Below are 13,750 nucleotides of genomic sequence, written 5' to 3' on the forward strand. Positions count from 1 at the left end.
TTCCTTTTCGATCATGATAATTATGGAGTCACTGAATGCATATTTCATTTTTGGGGGCTACACATATCAGAGTTTCATGGGATCTTATATATTGTTTATTTATTTTCCTGCTCTATCATTGTACATTCTTCACAGTTGTGAAACAAGTATTTGTATAATGGTGATAGTTTGTCCCCCTCTTATAGACATTTTACTAGGAAACAAATAAAAAATGCCCCTGGAAGACTCATAGAGAAGCATAACAAGCATTTTAATATAAACAACAGGAATTCCCTTTGATTACACAGTCCTTCTTATAAGAATTTCCACTGAATAATTTAAATATATATATGGAAAGTAACTTTGAGCTTAAAATTTATGTGAGGAATATTACAATCTTTAAGTAAACCTTGTATCATGTCCTCTTTCTAAGGTACACATACATAAACACTACAATCATACACATAGCTGGGGATTATATTCTATTTTACCATCTTTTGTAGGCAGTTTTTGAGAGATTAAATTATTACGGTTAAATAGGCATCTTAGAAATAGACCACCACCTTGATCATGAGTAAAATCTTTAGCCACTCCAATTTTAAAAGCTTTGATTTGATTTCTTTCTCAATGTTTTACTAGCTTTCATGTTCATCGTTTCTTATGATTTCAGGGGTATATTTAATGCCCTTGTGGACAAATTAATCTAATCCTCTCATCACTTCTGACTTCATTTGGGCACTGCCTCTAGAGCAGGGTGCTATGGTTATTAAGGGTGTTGTGTACAAGACAGTAGAGATGGACTGGGTCATGCCTTTCCTTACCATTTCAAGAACAACTAAGAGGGAAGCCTACCAGGTTGGTAGGAGTTTTGGTGGAATGTATAGTAGTAGGCAGGTGTGCGTGTCTTGAGGTGTGTGTAATGTGAGCCTTATAGATGTGTGTGCCTAGAGATAGTGTGCCAGTTATGTCCTCTTGGCAGTAGAAAGGGTATAGAATCTGCTCATGTCACATTGCCTACACCTAAACTCATATGGACTTATCTATTACTGCATTTATGAACAAAAGGAAATCCCTCACTTCTTGAACCATCTCACTTTTAGATTCTCTCCTGAACACGTTGGCTCTCTAACCATTAGGACATTGTTGTTGAAAGTTGAAAAAACAAAAATAAAAGTATGAATTTTCTACCTCTGAACTGTGACTTAGGCTTGTATGATTGAGGATATTATAATAAACTTACAATTATAAAATAAACATAAGTCAAAGGATGTAATGTATAACATGTTGACTATAGTTAATGTTGTATTGTGTATTTGAAAGAGGGTAGATCTTGAAAGTCCTTATCACAAGAAAAAAATTATAACTGTGTGGTGATAGATGTTAACAAGACTTATTGTGGTGATCACTTCTGATATATACAAATATCAAATTATTATGTTGTACATCTGAAACTAATATAATGTGATATGTCAGTTATGCCTCTGAAATCTCTTCCTTTTCAAAGGTGATTTCAGTTTTGGGAAAAGCCAGAAGTCACAGGGCGCCAAATCTGGGCTGAAGGGGGCTGAGTCACCTGGGTGATTTGATGTTTAGCCAACAAATTCTGCATGAGACGTGATGCATGAGCAGGTGTGTTGTCATGATAAAGCTGCCAATCACCAGTTGCCCATAGCTGTGACTTTCTGAATCATCTGAATGGTTTCTGCAGAAGAATGTTCATGTTTTACACAAAATTTGATGCAGATTTGTTGCTCTACCAAAATGGCACTCAGCCATTTTGAATGCCAGGGCCCCACAGTACATGTTCTCACTCAACGGCATCTACTGTCCCCACTGACTTGTACAGTGAAGTTGTCATTGTTCACACATGCACATTCCTGTCCACTCTTCTTGGCTGCCAGATTACATCGATGTTGCATAAATGATTCTCGTTATATTAACAATGGCTGGAATTTTTCCCTATAGACCTCATTTACAGAAACCTGGGAGACAACAGGGCATGGCGGTTAAGCAGGTAAATGTTTTCGTTCTGTGTGGGATCAGATCCTGGCCTCTGCATTTGATAGTGCATAGTCTTAGGAAAGTTTTAACCTCACTATACCTTTTTTATTTATTAAACAAGTATTTCAACCACTATAATAATATTATTTATTTTATAACTTTCCTTCCTTTTGGGGGGTAAGGATTAAAAAAGCACTTGGGTTAGGGTGTGGCATATATGAGCACTCAATAAACTTGAGTATTCCTTTGTAAGTGCACTTTTTAAAGTAAGATTTGCATTTACAGGTAACTTCGGGAGAAAGAGACACAAGGAATCTTAGACAATGAGACGTTTTAAAGGGTACTTTAGAATGAACGATTTGTACAATATAATAATTTATCTAAAACACAAAGATGCCTCAAAATATCTGCTGTTTGGTCTAAAATTAAAAAGTAAGATATCTTCTATTTTCTTTTAATATTTCCAAAGCTTCAGGAAATTTCAGAGTAGAAGAAAAGAGAAGTAGAGGGGAATAAGAGAACTAAGTGAGGTTTAAAGAAGAGCTACTGTTTACTCATGATTTAAATAGTGGGAGGATGATGAGGCCATTCCATATTTGAAGTGGTAGGAATATTTAAAAAATGTAATTGCTTATCAGAAAAGAAAGTGGGTTTGTTTTTTAAGGCTTTCATTGTTAAAATGGGTATATTTGTTTATATGAATAGGGAGTGCCAAGAATTTTGATTTAAATGTTTTTGAAAAAACTTTGAAAATGGATGCAAACTGAGAAAATTAAAGATGATGAATTTAAGTTTATTGTTTTTTTGTGATGTGCACATTCTAGAATTTGAATCAGACACGCTTTCGTTCAGATTCTTGTATGATAAAGACCTGTAAAATTGTAAAACTTTCCTATAGCCATCAGTGATCACAATTGAGTGCAATTCAAATTATGAGATCATTGAAAGGACCTTAAAATGTCAATAAACTCATTTCTTGAGCAGTTGGCTATCTACTGGTAAAGATATCAGTAGCCTTCCAATCTTGTGTTGCATGCTTCTCAGTTCAATTACTATGATGTGTTCATAAGTATTGCCTGTACATTGTTGATAACGTATTTTTGAAATGCAAATGAACATTCTCACTCAACGCGTGGTCCAATTTCACTCCTGACTTTCACTTATAGTGGTTGTTCTGCCTTTATTAATTCCACATAGCTCAGAAAAAGTTTGATAAATACATAGCAGATTGCTAAATGTGATAAGAAATGTTAGAGTTATGTCTGTCTAAGTTATTACTTTGTTTATTTTTTGAAAGATGGGCTTTTAAAGCTTTTTAATTACTTTGGTTTTTTCCCATTTTTCAATTTTGAAAATGTATTTATAAATTAATAAGAATATGTGACCAAGCAATTCCATTGCTAGTTATATACTTAATATATATTCACCAAAGGATATGCACAACAACATTCCTAACATCACTGCTTATAACTGCCTCAAACTGAAACGACTCAAATTTCCCAAAAAGAGGTCTACATAGAAAATTTTCATAAAGGAATACTATACAGCAATGAAAATGAACCATTTATAACTACATGCAGCCATGTGGATGAATTCCACAAACAATGTTGGAAGAAGCCAATAACAGAAGAGCCCATGTATGATTCTATTACAGAAAGTGAAAAATCAGGGAAAAGCCTACCTATTCTGTTAGAGGAAGGATAATAGTTACTCAGAGAGGCCGAATGACTGGCAGGGGGAATAAGGAGCTTCTGGGATAAATGCAATGTTCTGTTTCTTAATCTAGGTGTTGTTTCTATAGTTATAACTTAGTGAAGATTTATTGAGATACAAAATTACGAAATATGTCCTTTTATGTGTTATGATATACTTCAATAACAAGTTTTAAAATAGAGAAGTTCTCTTGATTACCAACTTAAGGGTTTTTGATATTCTAAAACATTATGAAGAATATGTTGGGAGGTAAACAGAAAAAACTTCATTCAGATTTGAGATCTAGAATAGACTTTGACAAGGCCTTGCACATTATAGTTGCTGAATAAATGTGTGTTGACAGACCAATATCCTTTATTTCATTGTTGTGATTGTTTTAAAGCATGATGTTAACACTTTATGATAAATATTCACAATAAAACTAGGTATGACAAATCGTATTTTATAAAACTCCTTAAAGATTTTCCCTTGGAGTATTGAGTGATGCCTAATGTGTCTTCCTTAAAAACATGGAAGGCTGATATGCCTATTAAAGGCACATACTCAATTTCAAATGACATTGCTAACTTTGCGCTTTATCTTTATTAGTATTTTCTATTTGGCTTCAGTCCTCTTTTTAAATGTTCATTGAATTTACCAAGGACAGTAATTTGTTTATCATTATGATGATACATTGCCCTAACAGATTGGTGTCTTTTATAGTGGTTGAAGAATTGATTTTGTTTAGGAAAATATTTATTTTAGCAAATGGATGGCTGTTGTTATATTAGGATGGAGAGATGTTTATTTTAAGTTTTATAGAAGATATTTTAAACAAATGGATTATTTTTTGAATGAAGCCTGGAAGTAAAAATAATATGCCATATATATTGAAATGTAATAAAAATTAAAGTTTGTGTACAAAGGACTCCATCACTAGAGAACAATTTGATGGTCAGCTTTCAATGTAAGGATTAATTTAAGGATTTTTTTTTTTTGTAATCTAGCAGTGCATAGGTTCATCTGGGATCAGATGACATAAAAGTCTCATAATTGTGAAATGGTTTTATTTTGGTATTCTTTCTGGCTAAGTGCACTGACCTATTTTATATTAGCAATACAACTTATACCCCCTGGTAATGGGCAAAGAGACACCTGATTAGTGGTGTTGCTCTTATTTCAGTCAGGGGCAAAGCAGATGTACAGTCCTTAGTTCATCCTCACTTGATGCCTGCATTGGTGGCCAAGTGTTTCCTGCTTGGGGCACATAAAAAAAAAAGAATATAAGTCAAGTGGAAATATTTTATGCATCATTAAAGCTCACTTGCATATAAGGGTGTATATGTTTATATATATATGTTTTCCTCATCTGAGTCAACAAAATGTTTTACTGCATGTTGTGTTTTCAAATCTTCTTTTATCATTGCATAGAGCTTTTTAAAGTAATATTTTCTGCTATTCTTTTTTATGTTCAAACCTAATTTATGTATTTTGTTCCAATCTAATTGATATGTTACCTTTTTCGAATAGTTTCTATTTCCTTGACTTGGGAGTTCCATTTTTCTCCTTTTATCACAGAACTCTAACTCCATTTTCCCAACAACGATCTCTCTAGTAAGGGTTTACCTGCTCCCTTCAGCTGCAGCCCTAGGAAAACGTCTTGAGCCTGTCCTGTTTTATTAAAGTGGCTTCCATACTAATCCCAGGTGGCTCTATAAGTATTTGTTGAAGGAAGCTCTGAGGGGATGATTTGAGTTGAAAAATCTAGTTGCATTTTAAAGACAGGATGCACCCGCATCTGAAAAAGACCTCAGAAAGCAGAATAAGTGAGGGATGTGAAGAAATAAAAGCTACAGAGGTTGAGACTTGGGCTTTCAAATGCAAACCTAGAGGTCTTGAATCCCAGAGGATTTTGGGGATGCTGCAAAGAGGAATGAAGAGACATGAACGTGAAACAAGCCATGACTGATTATTTTTTTGAAGGCACGTTCTAAGTTTATAAGGACATAAAAGAGAAGAGTGTCTCAGGTTTCTTAGGATGTATTCCTAGAAGTGGGGTCACTGAGTCAAAAGGCAGTTCTATTTTCAATTTTTTGAGGACACTTTATACCTATGTTCACTGCAACATTATTTACAGTAGCCAAAATCTAGAAACAGCCCAAGTGCCCATCAGTAGATGAGAGGATGAAAAGCTGTGGTACATTTCCACAATGGAGCGGTATTTGGCAGTAAGAACTAGGAGATCTGACCTTTTGAAACAGCATGGCTAGACCTGGAGAACATTATGCTAAGTGAAATAAGTCAGTCAGAGAAAGACAAATGCCCTATGGTCTCGTTTATATGTGGTATCTAATGAACAAAATACACTGACAAACAAAATAGAAATAGGGGCGTGGATACATGGTACAGACTGACAGCTGTCAGAAGGGGGGGGGGTTGGAGGGACTGGATGAAAGAAGGTGAAGGGATTAGCCAAATACATATACATAACACGTAGATACAGGCAACAGTGTGGTGATAGCCAGAGGGAAGGGGGTGGGAGGAGGTGGAGGTGGGCTGGGGGGATAAATGGGGACAGAAAGAGACTTGATTTGGGTGATGGGCACACAATGCAGCGTGCAGATGATGTTTTATTGAGTTGTGCACTTGAAACCTGTATGGTTTTGCAAACCAGTGTCACCCCAATAAGTTCAATAAAAAAGAAACAAGAATGGCTTTCAGTTGTGTACAAATTAGATTTTAAAAAACAAAAGCCCTGCTATTTTTAGCTATACAAATTAAGTTAATTAGGTTTTTTAGAGAAGCTGGAGTGTTTTGCAATACACCAAAGATCAGGAACAATTAAAAAATGTGTTAGATAACTTCATATACTCTCTATTACCACAATCTCATATTGCTTTCAAACATCATGTGATTTTTAGTATTAGAAAATATCTGAACGTAGACTAGCTTCTCGTGTTGACTTTTATGATGATGATTAGTGAAAATGCTTAGGTATTTTGAAACATCACTTTAGAATTTAACCAGTTTGAACCTGTCTTCCATCTTGTCCATCACGTCATCTAGCATGAGACTCACTCAATTATTGGCCTTTTCTTCCCACAACCATGTGGGATTTTTAATTGCAGTAGATGATCAATTCTTACAGTGATCTACATCTTAATGTTTGTTCTCTATTAAGGTATAGAAAATCAAGGTAACTTCTTTATCCAGACCCAACACTTCTGTATGCTCCCAAAGAAAACAATACATTTTTAAGATCTTCCCTCAGTAAGAGTCACGTGGAAATTATGGTCATGATGCTGGCTAAAAAACAACAGATAATAATGAAAAGACCCATTATGAAATTGAAATCCTTTATATTTGATTTTAAACTTATGTTTTTCCTATACTTTTGTTGAAAAATTATATGCTGGCATTTCCAGAGATCCTTGCCATTTTGCTAAATAGCCAGCTTCCTCCAAGTATCATGGAGAATAGACATTCAAAACCAAAGGGCTGGTTTTTACTTTGACTTTTTGACATTTATAATCTTCTGCAATATTACATTTTTACTTTTAATCTCACAGGTTTTGACATGCAATAAAATACTTGAACAATTCCTTTTGTTAAAGTTGGAGAGTACAGTATACTGCTTAAGGATAATCTTCATGAAATTTTGCAAATATGGATATCCTTATATCAACTGAATACCAAATTTTTAAATCATCTCTACTGCTGGAAGTATTAATAAAGTAGAAACTCTTTCATATCACATGATTACAGCCAAAAGTTTTGATTAATTGAATAAGTTGTTAAAATAAGGCTAATCAAATGTGATATATACAACCATAGCCTTTAATTTTTTTAAACAATAAGAGATGCACATCTGTTTCCCAAACTTTCTTTGAGTTTAATCTCACTACGTGAAATTTACTTTTTCTTTTTTTTAGACTTTTTAAAAAAGACTTTATTTATTTTTAGAGAGAAGGGAAGGGAGAAAGAGAAGGACAGAAACATCAATGTGTGGTTGCCTCTCACACGCCCCCTGCTGGGGACCTGGCCTGCAACCCAGGCTTTTGCCCTGACTGGGACTCAAACTGGTGACCCTTTGGTTTGCAAGCCAGCACTCAATCCACTGAGCCACAGCAAGTAGGGCTGCTTTTTCTTTTTAAAAAATAAATTATAACCATGATAGATTGTATCTGAGTTCCAGCTTTGTTTATGTGAACATAAAGCAGGATTTTGAAGCTACTCATGAAACAAGCTAAGCACAGGACCACCTTCATCGGTTGCTTTATTATGTTTTCATCCCCTTCCACAACCTTCTTGCTTTTGTTTACTTTTTAGAGCCCTCAGATAGTTGTTTTTTATCTTTGTCCAGAAATCTCTTGTGACCAGTGGAGAGATGGGCTATGGTGAGTTTACAGTGCTGAAGTGGAACCAGAAGCTTGTTTTCATTTCATTTTTTAACTTTTAATATGGGTTCAAAGATAAAAGATCCAGGAACACTTGAGATTGTTCCAGAAATCCTTTATCAGGTTCACCACTTATTTACATATTATATTGACCTTTTTACTTTATCATTCCCTCTCCCTGTAAGTGTGTGTATGCATATATTTTCTGAACTTTGCTAAGGTGCTATCTGCCACAATTCACAAATGTAAAGTAACTCTATTTTTCTTTGTAATTCATAAGAAATTTCTGAGTGATGCACTGAGGCTATAGAAATATCACCTCATTCATCACATCTTCCTTGACCCATTCATTTTATCTTCCACTGATGGCATTCTAACTCCATCATTATTTTTACATCTATTAGTTGGTTTTCTACTATAATGAAGAACTTTCCCTTCTTCTCCATTTATTTATTTGTGTTAATTTGGAAATATAGATTCTACTTTTATTGAAGGCATCATAATATTTATTTAGATGCTCAAACTTTCCCAGATTTGGCCTATTCAAGTCCCTTCTAGTTGGTTTTTGTGTTCTCACAGTTCTTTAAGAACTTAATTATTTTCTGTCAGAGCCTCAGTGCTGGTTGGTGTCAGCCATTTTTTCTAAGGAGTCACGTTTTCTTTTAGTAGAGAATGGCGAGGAAAAACCGACATCTAGGTGCTGGTTATGTCATGTTTCTGGGGAGCTATTGTTTCTTTCAGTGGACTGAACCAGGAGCAACAATGCGCACATTTATTTACCTGATAACTCCAACTCCCACTCTGAAGGGTTCGGTCTAGTCTTCTCTTTCTATTTGTGTATCTCTCTCCTCCAACAGTGAAAAAACTTCTGCAGCTTATCTTTAATATATTTATTTGTTCACGCCTATAATACAAACTTATTTCAGAGTTGCTGACCCATGACACTACAAAGAGAAAATCTACTCACTGAAGTTTGATATTTATTTACAGTTCTTCTGAGGCAACATTTGCATCCAGTGACATGCTCAGTCATGAAGGATACAGTTTGACACATTTTGACAGATGTATACAATTCTGTAATTATTACCCTGTTCAATAAATAGGACATTTCCACAGCCATAGAAAGTTCTCTCATGCTCACTTAGAGCCAAGCCACACCCCTCATTAGCAACCTATTTTAAATTCTGTCTTACCATAAATTAATTTTACTTTTTCCTTGAACATCATAGAAATAGAGGCATTTGGAATATACTCTGTTGTGCCTGACTTCTTTCACTCAACACACTGTTCTTGAGACTTATTATGTTATTTTATCACTAGTTCATTATTTTTTTAAGTGTGTAGTTCTAGTGCATGGATATACCATAATTTATTTTTCTTGTTGGTGTTCATTTGGGTTCTATTTGATTTTTAGGTATTATGTACAAGGTGCTGTAGACATTCTTGTACCATTATTTTGCTCAATTTATGTTTACTTTTCTCTTGGATAACTAGATAGTGGACATGCCGAGTCAGAGTAAGAGTATGCTTAACTTTATAAGCAATTGCTAAAATATGTTAAATGTGGGTGTATCATTTTATGCTCTCACCAGCAGTGAATGAGAGTTGCAGTTGCTCCACATACTTTCTGAATGTTTGGTGTTGGCAAGTTGTTGTTGTTGTTATTGTTGTTTTTAGCCATTCTAGTGCTTGTGAAATGGTGTCACATTATACTTTTAATTTGAATTTCTATGAAGAAAAGTGATGTGGGGTTCTTTGGCCTATGGATATTTAGAAGTAGGTTGTTAATTTCAAATATTTGGGACTTTAATAGATATATTATTTTTATTGGTTTCTAATTTTATTCTGTTGTGGTCAGAACACATATTTCCTAAGATTTCAGTCTCTGGAAAGGTTAATCTGTGTTGATCAATGTTCTGTACCATGTGCTCTTGAATGAATATGTATTCTTCAGTTTGTGAGTATGATGTTCTATGTATATATCCACTTATGTCAAGCTGGCTGATTTTGTTGTACAAATATTCCATGTATTTTCAATTCTTTTGGTCTGCTTGTTCTATCCATTACTGAATAATGGCTGTTAAAATCTCCAATTATGATGATAGATTCACCTAATTTTGAGTTATAGGTCTGTGAATTTTTGCTTCATGTATTTTGAAATTTTGTTGCTAGGTGCATGCACATATGAGATTATGTCTTCTTGAATATCTATCACTTTATGATTAGGAAATATATATTTTTATTTCTACTACTCTTTGTAGTAGAGTATCTAATACTCTTTGTCTTGATGTTTACATTGCCTTATAGTAGTATAGCCATACTAAGAATTTTAAGAGCACTGTTGATTTTTTTCATGCTTGCTTTCATTTGTTTCCTCATTTCTTGCTTTCATAGGGTAGATGGCCTATTTTTAAAGATTTCATTTTGTTTCCAATATTAATATTCTTATTATATTTCTTTTGATCTTGAGATTACTGTACACATCTTTCAGTTATCATAGTCAAAATTCACATAATATTTTACTATTTCACAAAACATCTAATACACTTACACCTTCATTATTCCATTTATAAGTACTGCTGTTTTTGTTTTGGTTATTTTATAGGTTTCTATGACACTTCCATGAAACCCACAATTCTTTTATATTTTCATTTGAACAGTCATAGGTCCATTAAATAAATTTACCAAAGTAAAATATATGGTATGAAAAAGCAGTCCTTTATATTTGCTATTTTCCTGGAGCACCTTCATTTTATCTTTAGCATGCGGGTTTTTAATGCTATAATTTCTCTTTAAATTGAAGAAATATAATACTTTCAGCATTTTTTTCTAATACAGTTTTGTGTTTTAAGAACGCTTTTATTTCATTTCTTTTACTCATTCCACTTTTATTCTGGTTAAAATAAAAAACAGGACACATTTGATCTAACTCTGGTTGTTTAAAGGAAGAAATCTAGAAAGAGGTCCTGCAAGATTTGGTTTCGTGCTAAATAAGAGAATGACGAAAAAATTTGACTTTGTTAACTTATAACACTCAGTTTCTTTCCTAAGTATAAGGTCAATGATTTGTTATTCACATTGATCTACTTCTTGTCAAGTGACTGCAAAAATTAAAAAACACAAACACAACTTTATTTTGAAGGGTATTTTCACTGGATGTAGAATTCTGAGTTAAAAGGTTTTTTTTTTCTTTTATCAATTTAAATATGACATCTAGCCTCCATTGATGAGAGTTTAGTCATTCATATTTATTGCTTCCCTGTATGAAATGCGTTGACTTTTGTTTTTTGTCTCCTTTCAAATTTTCTCTTTAAGTTTGACTTTCAGCAGTTTGACTATGATGTGTCTAATCTTGTTTTTCTTTGTATTATTCTTCTTTGGGTTTTCTTGTCCTCTTGAGTCCATAACTGAATATTTCTTAACAACTTTGTAAAAAAAATTGACCATTCTTTAAGATTTTTTTCTGCCTTGTTCTGTCTATTCTTTTCTAAAACACCAATTACATATATCTTAGACCAGTTAATACTGTCCCGGTCACTGAGCCTCTATTTTGGTTTTTCAATAGGTTTTCTTCTTGTCCTCCTGACTCAGTAATTGCTATTGATCTAACTTCAATTTCACTGAAAACTTTTTATCCTTTCCCAATCTCCTGTGAAGCCCATCCACTGAATTTTTCATTTCAGGTATTGTTTTTTTGTTTTTTGTTTTTTAATAAACTTTCTATTTAGTCTTTTAAACAAACAAATAAACAAACTTCCTATTTATCTCCTGACACTTCCCATCAGTGTACTCATTATGAGCACAGTTTTTGTTTCAGTATTTGAACATATTTCTAATAGCTGATCTTTGCTTGCTCATTTCATTGTATGGATCATTTCAGGGTTGATTCTATTAACTGCTTGTCTTCTTGAACAAGAGTCACATTTCACTGTTTCTGCCTAATAAGTTTTGATTCTTTAGTAGACATTTTGTGTTATATGTTGTTAGAGACCCTAGGTTGTGTTTTCTTCCTCTGAACAGTGTTGATTTTGTTGTAGCTGGAAGTTTACTTTTGCATGCTCATACTCTGCTTGCCCTGAGATGGGCAACAGTTGACCTCCCTGTTCAATTATTTGAGCCTTCCATATGTTGCTCCTGCAGACTTCGTAGTGTGCGCATACGTTGAAGGTCTGCCAGGTGTTTGAATGGAGTTTATATGCAGATTTTGGAGCTCCCCTCTCTTTGGCTTTCTCTTTTCTGAAAATTCCCTCCAGGATTTCCAGCCATGAGTTCAACCTAAAACTTTATCTTCTGACTCCTCAAGCCAGAAAGGCTCTTCTGTATTGCAAACACTGAAAAGTGCCCCCACGTGAAAAGGTGTTTAATTGTTCACAGAGATTCCTTACTTCAAGACTCAAGTTACCTTTGTTTTTATCTGCTTTAAACTTGCTTCCCCCATGCGCCTTAAAAAGGAAGTATTTATAATGTCAATGAAAAAATACCTAAAAAAGGCGGTTGTGTTAGAATCTATTAACATATATAGTGATTAAGGTTCCATGATATCGAAAATTATATTTGAACTTAGAAAATCATGTGAAGTAACTGTGGCAGTAAGTCAGAGGCTATTATTACAGATGAAATTTTAGGTTAGAAAAAAATAAAATTAATGTTTTGTTATTCTATTTATCTACAATGGTAGAAATGATTCTGTCCATGAAATTACTACATGCAAATATGGTTTGCACTGCTAAATGGATTACATTTTAACACATTCAAGTTGTAATAGTTTATAACAATCTTTATTCTTTTGAACTGTTTTTACGAAATATAAATCATATACAATATCTAAAAATCATCTGTGTTACTGTAACTAAACAATGACATAACGAATTACATTTTCTCAATTATGTCATTTACATCTAATTTCAAACTGATTTGTAAAGTAGCACAAAGACATCAGAAACGGAAAGATCAGAGATTCATGTTTCTTACTGTGGGGTTTTAAGAAATATATTTTATTCATTTAATTGACACGGATGAAGGGAGAAGCTTTCAGATTTATTCATTACTTATTTATTGCATGTCTGAGAGGCATTTGAAAACTTACCATGGTATTTAACCTCAGAGCAGTTACCTTTTATTTTTTCTAATTAGATCGGATGCTAAATCATGTTAAAAAACTGGCAAGGTTCAATTTGTGGTTCAAATGTGGTTGTATTAAGTCAGATAATCATTCATCAAGCACAGTTATTGGAAGTATTTACCCTTGTAAATACTCTGTATTAGTCAGCAGATGGCATGCATCGTACATTAACTATTCCACTCTGTTACTGAATGTATTTTTGAAGACAAAGCATCTGGCTTTCTCAAAAAGACATATTATCTCCTCTTTCACAGTTTAGTGTTAATTTGTGGACTATTTAGTAATAATCAAAGAAGGTGATGTTTCATTTTCATTTGGTTTGTATAGCAGATTCAATCAAATATCAATCGGTAAGATGGGGTAAAAAAATACATTTAGCAATTCCCTAGCACTCATTAGCATCTAAAAAAACACTCCTGAACAATTGTTTTCCTGCTCTGGCTAGAGGCATGCACAGGAGGACAGAAGCCTTTTGGATGCAGTTTCTGAATGCCTTTCATGAATTTCAAGAATATAAAACCATTTCCTGTTGTGCATGGATTACTGCATAAATTCAAAA

At 33.7% G+C, this 13,750-nt stretch overlaps 1 pseudogene; it reads left to right on the forward strand.

The window, feature by feature from the left end:
• The first annotated feature begins 4,800 nt into the window (after positions 1-4,800).
• LOC129077012 (uncharacterized) lies at positions 4,801-4,943 on the forward strand (annotated as a pseudogene).
• Positions 4,944-13,750: the final 8,807 nt, after the last annotated feature.

Source organism: Pteronotus mesoamericanus, unplaced genomic scaffold, assembly GCF_021234165.1.
Source record: "Pteronotus mesoamericanus isolate MK-2021 breed Mesoamerican mustached bat unplaced genomic scaffold, CSHL_Meso_final contig_65, whole genome shotgun sequence".
Classification (NCBI taxonomy): Eukaryota; Metazoa; Chordata; class Mammalia; order Chiroptera; family Mormoopidae; genus Pteronotus; species Pteronotus mesoamericanus.